Here is a 9702-nt window from a genome sequence, read left to right on the forward strand (position 1 = left end):
TCAACTACGCGTTATTCTTAGCGCCGCGATGGTTATTCTTAGAATTGCTAAAAATGCAAGAAACTCTAAACAAGTGCTTCTTATCTGCTTTCTGCCCAACATAATCTGGGAAACTGAGAAAAGAAAACACAATCATAATGGTTACCTAATTTCAGACTAGTGGCCATGAGAAAAGCGCTCCTTTTGGTGAGGGGAAAGAAAACAAAAGGACACTGTCCTTCTCTAGCATTCTTTTTATATGCCAGGTACTGAAGTAAAGGTATTGCATGGATTCCCATTTGATCTTCACTCCAGTGCTGACATAGCCATTGTTGTTCCCATTTCATGGGTGAGGGAGGCAAGGCTCAGGGAGGTTATCACCTGCTCAAGGTCATACAGCTAAGGAGGGATCCGAGAGCCATAATCTTTTCATCACAAAACACTCTCCAGGTTAAACCGGGAAAGAGTGTATCAAGGCAGCTTTTAAGACAGCCTAGTTGGAAGAAGAAGTCAAATCATGATTGAAAAGGGAGGATGAGGCAAAGCTGGGGAGGTGGTGCTGAGTGTGGACCGTCAGGTGAGCTGAAAACAGGAGAACCAGAAGCCAGGAGGGCTGAGCACAGGGCTCGGTGGGAGGAATGAGAGAGAACAAGACATTTATAACGGGGCTTGTGGGCATTTTTGTGTGTGTGTGTGTGTGTGTGTGTGTGTGTGTGTGTCTGTCTGTGTGTATGGGTCCCTGAACCTACCTCTCCGGTGTCTCCTTTGCCTGGATCAGATTCAAGAATGGGAAGGGAGACTAAAAGGAATCATACGGTATTGACGGGCTAGACGATCAGCTGTGTTCCCGATGTGCTTGGTTTAAGGACGCGATCTGTGCTGTGTGCTTCTAAACGGAGACTCCTGCAGTAAGGAGAACTGTGCTCAGGCTCCTCTTGCAAGGCCACTGAAAGCTTTTCCTTCCTTAGATGCTCCTCCGGCGTGAAGCTGGGACAGCGATTTCATTCCAGCCCTATCGGATTCGCCGTTTATTCCTGCTGGTTTAGCTCAATTACAGCCAGTGAGCTGACACGGAAGCCGCTTGCCCAGTTCTGGGCACTGGATGGTCGCTGCTCCATCCTTGGGACAGTCCGTGCCAGGTCTCTCTGCCCTTCCAAGATTTCAGCTGATGTTGCTTCCTTGCTTTCCTTTAGTACAGGGCCACCACTTTCAGAATCAGTCATTTCATTTTCTGTGCTCCGGCCGTGCTGAACACATTTCAGTTCTCCGAATGTGTCTGGCCCTCACATGGCTTTTCACCTATGGGTCCCTCCACCTGTAGCTCTCTTCCCTCTCCCTGGCCTCTGTGCCTGGCCACCTCGTCCTTCAGATCTCAGCTAACACAGCACTTCCGTCAAGAAGATTTTCTGATGCCCGCAGGCTGGGCAGGGATCCATGCTGACGCTTCCTTTTCACTCTGTGTCCACACACCTCCTTCCCCCGCTCCTCAAATCGGGGCACTTACTTATCGCCCCTAAATAGTAATTATGGTTGTCTGGTTACCTGTTAGTCTGCTCTGTGAGGTGGTTCGCATTATGAGGGCAGAGACTCTATTTCTTTTATTTGATGTGGGCCAGATTTCAGTTCTTGAGATTCAATTTTGCAACTATCTAGTTAGTTACTGACAGTATTGGCATTCTTCGTTTAAATGCAAGTTCCAAAACCCCCTTAAGAAAGATTTGACTATGATTATATGAAATGAGTGGTGCCCACCTGGTTTAGTTTGATGAAAAGAGAAAGCTTTCTTCTCCTGTCTTATTCTGGCATTAGACAATCTACTCTTTTGAGGAAATTGTCTTCTGTTGAGATGTACACATTCCTGGGAGGATTCATTAAGTCATTTGTTATGAATTAGTTTTTCTCGGTGGTCTCAAATCAGGCTGATCAGAGGGGTTACCAAAAAAGTTTAAAAAATACAGATTCCTGGTCCCTACCCACAAACATTCTGATTCGGTTGAATTCCAGAATGAATGGGTCATCAGCACACATTTGCTCAGCCAGCTCTTTAAAGGGAAAGCTTTTAACACCTGTAGAACAGTGTATTCTGATGGTAACTTAGAGGGTTAGATTTACAGAACCTACTTTATCACTGATTTACACCTAAATTAATCCCCTATGAGGAAGACTGTGGATTGGCTCAATCTACTTTCATTCCATCTTCCTTCCAAAATGCTTTTGTTCCTGGAAAGATAGAAACTACATCTCCCAGAGAGGGCTTCTGAAAATCAGACAATCTTGCTTGAAACTCAGATTCAGAACTGAGTTAAGTCTGGGGCAAGGTAAGAGGCACCCTTGCTGGTGCAGTGCACAGCAGAGCTGGCTCGGATCTCCAGCTGCAGATTAGTATGGTGGGAGCAGAAGTTCTTTGGGGCTCAATTCTGCCCTTTAGCTTTAGGAGTCACTCCAAGAAGCTCAGTCTAGAAGCTGTTCCTTCAGTTTTCCCAATGATTCTAAAATCCATCGCTGTACAAGCAATGAACAGAGCCCAAAACCCAAGAGATACTATGCTTTAGTAGCTGAAGTGGATTATGTTCTCTGCAACCAAGCCCTAGAAAATCACCTAACAATTCTAATTTAGACCTCAGACTTTACCATTCACGTCTATATCATTGACAACCTGGGATCTTGGGAAAATGAGCTTCTGCCTACTAGCTGCTGTGGAGGGTCTTCTCTCCACAAAGTTTTGACCACTAAGCGGGTTGTACCATGATTCCATAAAGTCCAGAATTTTTTGCTTCCCTTGTGGTTTCCCCATCCTAGATGAAGGTCCATCAATGACCTGTCTCTTCCCTTTCTAGAGCTTTCAGTCTTTTATCAGCAGTTAACCTAGTGTCTGGTATAGCATAGGTTCTTATAAACAATTGTTGAATGAGTTAATTAAATAATGAATTAATGAGGGAGTGGGTAAGTGAGTGAGGGAGGGAGCAGTGCATGTGAAATGGTAACACAATGCCTGGGACAGAGTGGGCACTCAGTGAATAACTACAGAATAAATAAATAAAGATATGAACAAATGGGTGGTGTGTTAGTACAGTGCTAAGTACATAGTGCTTAGTACATAGTAGGTGTTCACTAAATTTTTATTGAATGAATAAATGAATCATGTCTATGATTCTAGCATAGAGCCTGGCCTACAACATTTTTAAATAAATGAGTGAATGATAATTTCCTACATGCATGGATTCTTTCCCCTACTACTTCTGCCTCCACTCCCTCCCATTCACCTTGCCCAGGTTCCCATCTCTTGCCTTGGAGCCTTCCTTGGCCCTGAGTAATCCATCAACATCCATTAATCTGTCTTCTGTCAGCCAACTTCTGGCTCATCCCCAACCAAACTTTGCAAGAATACATATTTACATACCTTACAAAAATGAGGAGGTAAATAATAATGGACATTGTCTACTACCTATTATGTCTTAAGCACCTACGATGTGTTTTCTGTGTAGCCTCATACAGCTTCACTACAGCATAAATATCTCCAGTTTTCAGATGAGGAAACTGGAAGTTACGTATCACGTCCAAAGTCATACAGCTAGTAAGTGGATGAGCTAAAATTTAAACCCTGGTCTCTTTAATGCCAAAGCTACCTGCTGATTGTGTAGCTACGAAACAGATGTGAAGCATCTGAACGCACATGCTCTGACATTAGGGTCTTTCAACAGCGGCTCAGTGACGTTCTGGACTGAATACTTCTTTGTTGTAAGGGACTGGCCTGTGCCTTGTAGGGTGTTTAGCAACATCTCTGGCCTCTACCCATTAGAAACCAGTAGCACCCTTCACCCCAATTTTGATAACTAAAGATGTCTCCAGATATTGTCAAATGTCCTCTGGGGGCAAAATTTGATTTTGCCCTGATTGAGACAAACCGTTCTATACAATTGAAGACGAAGTAGTTCAGCATATTTGGGATGTTGCAAGCAGGGAAGGTGCTCAGAGATGATGGGGCCCTAAGCTGGCCAAGACCCTGGTTTGACTGACAATCAGATTGCCTGAGAAGTCCTCCCCAGGAATTAGGGGTCAACCTGTGCCCTGTTGGGACATGGGAACACCATGTGAGTTCCACACCCCATGTGAGTTCAGGAACTAGGGTAAGGCGCATGTGGAAGCAGTGGGGTGTGATGGGGAAGGTGATAGACTGGGAAGAGCACATGGCCCCAGCTTCAGTCTCACTATGACTTCATTATGTGCCTTTGGGCCCATCTCAATCATCCTATAACAGTACTGATACTTATTGATGGTTATTATGTGCCAGACACTGGCCTTAACGCTACATATGTATTTACTCATTGAATCCTTATGACCACCCAATAGCCACTCCATTTTCTTGTGGGTAAGGAAACACATGATGGAGTCAGAAGTCTCTCTTTCCTCCGTGTATAAAATGAGGTGTTGGAATAGCTGTTTTCTTAGGTATCTCTCAGTCTGAAAATCTAGGATTCTAGGCAGTCATTGATGTAACATACATTTATTGAGCATAAATATATGCTAGACAGTATGGGGCATGAATCTACTCCAGAAACTTATAGTTCTAGAGCAGGAGATGAAAGACAAGCACAATATTTATTTAAGAAATTAATTGTAATGGCCACTGTTAACTAAGTACCTTTTAGATGTCAATCATGGTTAGGTGTCTGACCTACATTAACTTTAACCCTCATAATAATCCTGAGGGGCCATTATCACCTTTTCTCAGATGAACAACTGAGGCTCAGAGAGGAGAAAGACCTGCTTGTGGCTAGCAGAGCAAACTGAAATCAGAGAGGCTTAGAAAATGTTCTATTATGTGCAGGAGGTGGGAAGCGAATGTCTCATTCCAGGCTCAGAGAGGCCACCCTACCCCTCTGTCATTTGGGGGAGGGAGTGGAAGAGGTCATGCAGACTCCAGACTCTGAAGACTTGGTTTCTTTGACTCAAGACTGTTGGAAACTTCGTGTCTTTCCCTCTCTCCTGAGAAAATCCATGGAGGGAGAGAGACTCTGGGTGGATGTCCTGAGGAGCTGGTGGCTCCATGAGTACAACATAAAGTGGTTTTCTCTTCCCAGCTTATTCCTGAGAACAGCCAAAAGGCCCAGGTGTGACTGGGGCTCCCCTTCTCAGAACACCGGGTGATGCTGTTCCCACCTGGTATCCATGGTCATATTGTCCCTATAACTGCTCTCTGTTGCAGCTACAAGCCTAGCAAGGTCCTTTCCCCATGCCTTGTTCATGCTCTTTCCTTAATATGGCCTTGTCTTTCTAGTTCCCCCTCCCTATCTAACACCACTTGGCAAACTCCTACTCATCCTTTGTGACACTCAAAATCACCTCCTCCCAGAAGCTGTCCGTAATTCTCCCAGTTTAAGTGGCAGCTCCCTTTGTTCTTCCTTAGCCCTTGGATTACATCTTTATTTTTGTAACCAGTATTCATATTAATGTCTTCCTTAGTCACTTGGAGGTTCCTAAAGGACAGAGACTTGTGCTTTATTTGTAAACTGTGTATCCCATTGTGCCCAGGTGATAACATGCATTCATTCATTATTCCACAAATAGTTTTGAGTACAAAGCAAGCACTGTGCTAGACTTTGGGATAGGTAAGGTGAATTTTCTCTAATAACCTGGAACCCAGAGTCTACTGCAAGAGAAAAGCAATATAACAAAAATTGTGACTGAGTGTTCTAAGGGCTATAAAAGAGGAACATACAGGCACAGAATGAAATAAAAGAGGGAGGCTGACTCTGAAGGAAGTCAGAAAAGATTTTCCAAAGGGAATGCTTCAGTTGGGCTTTGAAATATAAATATAAGTGAGAGCTTGTCAGGTAGACAAAGGGAGTGGAGAGGGAAGGCTCGTTAGATGGAGGGAACAGCCTGAGTGAAGGCCTGGAGGTAGGAAACAGTGAGGTGAGGTCAGGGCATTGTACCTTTAGCACAGATGAAGGGCAGAATTTGTGCAGGGGTCGCAGGGCATGGGGCAGAGAGGTAGCAATTAAGGGGGTAGGGAGTAAAGGATTCTGTGTGCCCTACTGAAGAGTTTGAGTTTATTCTGATAGGTGATGTGGAGTGTCTGTCAAGGCCACAGGCCAATAGCTTGCTGCCAGCATCCATTGGCAGAGTCTTGGCAGCCATATTTGTTCTGGATGAGCCCACATACTTGGGCTTAGCTGATTGGACCAGGGATGGACATCTGTCCCAAACTGGACCCACCCCAAATCCTCTCTCCCAAAATTTGTAATTAGAGATGAGAAAGAGTTTAGTCAGTCTCTCCTTGAGGCTTTGACATGTGAAATTACAAAGTAAGCTCCCTTTTTGGTTCATCACGGTTGATGTTATGAGCTGAAGTGTCTCTCCAAAATTCATATGTTGAAGTCCTTAACTCCCCAGCCCTCACTTCGGGATGTGACTATCTCTGGAGGTAGTCTTTAAAGAGGTAATTAAGGTTAAATAAGCTCATTGTAGTGGGTCCTAATCCAATATGACTGGTGTCCTTATAAGAGGAGGATATTAGGACACAGATACACAGAGGAAAGACCATGTGAGGACACAGGGAGAAGAAGGCCATCTACAAGGCAAGGAGAGAGATCTCAGAAGAAACCAACCTTACTGACACCTCGATCATGGTCCTCTAGAACTATGAGCAAATAAACGTCTGTTGTCTAAGTTACCCAGTCTGAGTGGTTTGTCACGGCAGCCCTAGCAAACTCATACAGTGGGTCTCTAGCTAACTTAACCATTTGGGCATCTGGCTTGTGGGCTGCAGGTGGATCCCATCTCTTCTCAGTAGTCCCCAAATGGTGGGCCCTCCCTCAACCTCACAGTCTACAGTGGGAATATTCTGATGCCTGGTGATGCAAGAGGGGGCTCTTTCCCTCCTTATTTTGGAAACACACTTGCTTGCTGTTCCCAAACTGAATGCATGTACACTGGACTCTGATGGAAATTTGAGCAGCTCTTTGCTCAAGGATACAGGTTCAGGTGCTAAGTACCAAACTATGTAGCGTCTGGGGCAGCTGGACCTTAGCCTAACCACGCTGACCAAAGGTACCATTCAGAATGCCCCAGGGCCTAGAATTTGAAGCACTACTATGTGGATGCTCTCCCCAGTCCCAATGCCCTCCTTTCTCTCCTGCCCCTCCCTGGCCCTCTCCTTTTATCCACTTCTCTCTAGAGTACACCAACCCTCCCATTCTTGAATCCAGTCCTCACTCCACCCAAAATCTTCAAGTCTCCATACTCACCAGTCCCTTCTGATGTCTGGCAGGTTTCCAGCTTCAGGCTCTGACTGTCAAGGGCTCTTCTCTTATGCCTTGGTTACTGATGTCTGTAGAGGGCAGTTCCAACTCAGGGCCCGTTGGCTGGGCTGTGGGGATGGCTTTTTTCCTGTCGATAGATTGGAGCATCTCCTTCTACTCTGCATTTCTACAGCTGGCTGCTCCCTAGAGTGTTTAAAATGAAACTGATCTCATCACCCCAAGAATTAATTTATTTCGAAAACATACCCCTGCCACATACAGCTCCTTCAGATCTTCACAAGGATTTAATATTCCCCTTATTAACATAACTTAACATTCATTCCTCAGAAGCTAATAGCCTAGCCTCATTATGTTATTATTTGTCCCTTTCTGGCCCAGAGTTAAACCATAAATCCACTTAACTTGGCAGTAAATGCTCATCCCAATTTCCATGTGTGTTCAAGCCTGACTGGTCTTATTTTCCTTCACTGGATGTGGAAGCCTAGAAATGGCGAGGTGGCCATAGTCTACCTGCCCTGGGCATGAAGGGGCTCAAAGCTGAGGAGGGAGAGGGTAATGAAGCAGACATCCAAGAGAAGCAGAGAAGAGTGATGGAGATGAGAATACATTCTTAGTTCCAGGTCATATTCTGGTTTCTGTTTCCAGAACCCTCCTGCCTTTGTGCAACTGTGGCAGAAATGGAGGTCATCGTGGATGTATAACCTCCCTTTTATAGTAATGGTAGAACCCCTAGTTTTTGGTGTAGTACATGGCTGCCCAGATTAAAGACTACATTTCTCAGCTTCCCTTGCAGCTATGTGTGGCCATGTGGCTATATTCTGGCCAATAAGATGTCAGTGGAACTGATATATATATATAACTTCTGAGTTGTGCTCTTTAAGCCAAGTACTGCTTCCTTCACTCACCTTTTCCTTCTTTCTGCTCCCCAGATGGTAGATGTGGTGGTGAGCATTCTTAGGCCATGCAGAATGATACCTAAGCACAGCAGAGCGAAAAAATGGAAAGAGCCTGGGTCCTGGACAAAATGGAGTCACCTTGCAGGCCCTGACCAGCTTACATCTGAACTATTACATGGGAGAAAAATAGCTAACTTGTTTAAACCACTGTCATGTTGGGGCTCTATTACATCAGTGAGATCTATAGCCATCCTGATTATTGCTCATGGCTTTTTTTTTTTTTTTTTTTTTTTGATCTGTTTTTTCCTGCAAATTCTTCAACTCAACCTGAAGTAAGAGAACCCACCATTCCTTTCTTGGTCACTCAAAGAAGCAGTAAAACTGGGGTTGTCACAGCCATGCTCCCTTTGGGTGAAGACCTATGTGAACAGGAACAGTAAAGCCAAATTTTAGAAAGAAACAGACACGAGAGCTAGAGAAGCCTGACAGCACTTGAGCCCCTGGTTCCAGGGGTGCCCGTCTTTACCATGCTTTCTGTTGTTTCCTTATGTGGCCCACTAAATTGCTCTTTTGGGACTAGGCTCCCTGAAGTTCAATTTCTCGCTTTTCTCAAGCTACCAGTTCTTACTAATTCCCGTAAGCCATCATACATTCCCTCTGCCCTCTCTTTTCCCCTCTCAAGTTTGCTGACTTTCTTTTTTATGGCTGGCTACCCATGAGCTCTGTAATAGAAAGGGAGACAGTGGTGGAGTTTTCAACCAGATGACAGATGGGTCAGATATGACTTTTAGGATTTTCACCTGGGGGGTGGTATAGGTGTTTATCTAACGCAGAATTGAATTCCCAGCAGCCAGACTTGGGCAGAGAGGATTCTGCAGGACCCTGTGTTTTTGCCTAAGCCTCAAACCTTCATCATTTCCAGACTGGGACAGTTCCTCTCGCTTTCCCAGGGTTCTCGCAGGCCCAGTCCACAGCTGCTGCCCCATCCCAGAGAATGGTCTATGAGTCACCCTGAGGGTGGGTAGGAGACCCGGAGGTAAGGATGGGGGCTGTACTCAGAGAGAGACTTTTGTACGCAGCTGCATTCAGGGATGTCACTGAGGCGGAAAGGCTAAGCAAGTAACGTGCTCAGTATCACAATGCTTTTAACTGGGAGTCCAGGACTTGAAAGTAGATGGAAGCCTTAGCTCCCTCATCTGTCAAATGGTGATAATAATCTCCATCTCACCAGGTTATTGAGGGGCTTAATCAAGATCGTGTGTGTTAAGCAGGTTGCCCTGGTAAATTCTTGATAAATGGTATCTGCAATTATTTTTGACAATTTTGATTCTTACCAGACGACTCTCTGGGCCCACTGGGCCCAGCCACAGGAGGTTGGATGCAAGAGATGGAAGGTGGGGTTGCCAGGCCGCACAACTCCGTGGCTCTCCCTTGAAACGAGCGCTCTGTGGAAGGGCCACTGACTGCAGGCTTCAGTCCTCAAAGGAGATCAGAGAGAATCCTCTGGGCGATTCCACTTTATAGGTTTTTCCCAAGGAAACAACCATTTCCCTCTTCTGTGG

This window comes from Stenella coeruleoalba (genome assembly GCF_951394435.1).
Source record: "Stenella coeruleoalba genome assembly, chromosome: 15".
Classification (NCBI taxonomy): Eukaryota; Metazoa; Chordata; class Mammalia; order Artiodactyla; family Delphinidae; genus Stenella; species Stenella coeruleoalba.